At 33.7% G+C, this 1,556-nt stretch overlaps 1 pseudogene; it reads right to left on the bottom strand.

Moving 5' to 3' along the window:
- Nucleotides 1-232: 232 nt before the first annotated feature.
- On the bottom strand, nt 233-1,213 carry LOC137062920 (olfactory receptor 10G4-like; annotated as a pseudogene).
- Nucleotides 1,214-1,556: the final 343 nt, after the last annotated feature.

The raw sequence follows: 1,556 nt of genomic DNA, 5'->3' as shown, positions 1-1,556 counted from the left end.
GTTTAACAGGTATTTGTCAAATCATTGAAAGTCTATTTAACATTGCATTTTACATTTCCACCAATACTGTCATAGACACCAGGGCTGCTCCAAATATATTCTTGATTTTTCTTTTACTTTATTTGAAAACAAACAATTGAACTTCAGCATGTGTATGCTTTTGGGTATAGTATTTAACTTGACAGACAACAGCATCACAAAACAAGCAACAGCAACATCATCACAATCAGAATTAAGAAGATAAAGCTATTGATATTGACTTTAAATTATTTGGTAAAATTTTTGTGTGCAAAAATACATCTGCTAATCGTTTCCTGATTTCTTTATTCCTTGTGCAATAAACAGTGGGGTTTATTAAGGGAGGAACTATAGAGGCTACAATCAAAATTGCATTTCGTTCTGTTAAATTTAGTCTAACTCCTATTTGAGGTAGTAAGATATTGAAAAGCTTTGGTGTATAAAAACTGAGCAGAACAATTAGGTGACTTGAACAAGTGTTGATCATTTGCTTTCTGCCTGAGTTGTTGGAGAGTTTGGTCACACTGTATGCCAAAACAGCATATGTGCACACAATAAAGGGAAATTGTCCACACATTGGCCACAGACTTAACATTACAGGTAAGAAAAAATAGGGTTCAGGATTAACACAAGCAGCTCTGATCATGGAAGCATACTCACAAAACACATATTTGATAACAGGCTGACAGTATGGGACACTGTCTAACACTGATATCAAAAAACCTATAACAGCAAAACCAGCGATCCAAGTCACAAAAATAAGCAGAAGGATTCGAGAATTTGTTACAATGCTGTGATACCTTAAAGGAAGCCTAATTGCAACAAGTCGGTCTATTGCCATCAATGTCAGAGCCATGCACTCTGTGAAATCACCAAGATTATAAATGTATGTCCTTGAGATACAAGAGTAGTATGACACAGTTTTAATCTCAGCCAGCAGCACTGAGATCATGGTTGTGTTGCAGGTAGAGGAGTACATTATGTCAACAACAGCTAGATTACAGATTAATATGTACATTGGTTTGTGTAAATGTCTGTCAGTCAAGATGATACACAAATTGATGCTGTTTCCAAGCAATATGAGTATGTAGGTTATTAAGATGAGGAATCCAAGGAGCTTTTGGTTCTGCAGGTGATCAAATCCAGTGATTATAAAGCTGTCTACATTTTTTACAGTAAAATTTTAATTTGCCATTTTAAGTCACTCAATTCTTAACATACAGACACAAATATTTTAAAATATAATTTGTATAGATGAAAAAAATAAATCAATTAGAGCCTCAATGTACGCATAAATGCACAGAAAAAAAGCTCCTGTGAAGGAAAATGGCAGAAAGATGCAAACAGTGTCTGTAACAGCCAGGTGTTGAAAGCTAAAGTATAGTTTTAACAAAATTACAAAAAGAGTTTCATGCATTCTTACAAACAAAAAAATAAGATATTCTTTAGGTCCTTAATGTTTTAAAATTCCAATTAGATGACTTTCAAATGCCATATAATAAACAGTCTGAGATGTTCTTCTCATCTAGATAAACATA

This window comes from Pseudorasbora parva, chromosome 23 (assembly GCF_024679245.1).
Source record: "Pseudorasbora parva isolate DD20220531a chromosome 23, ASM2467924v1, whole genome shotgun sequence".
Classification (NCBI taxonomy): domain Eukaryota; kingdom Metazoa; phylum Chordata; class Actinopteri; order Cypriniformes; family Gobionidae; genus Pseudorasbora; species Pseudorasbora parva.
Note: the sequence above shows the minus strand (reverse complement) of the source record. Positions and strands in the feature narration are given on the sequence as shown.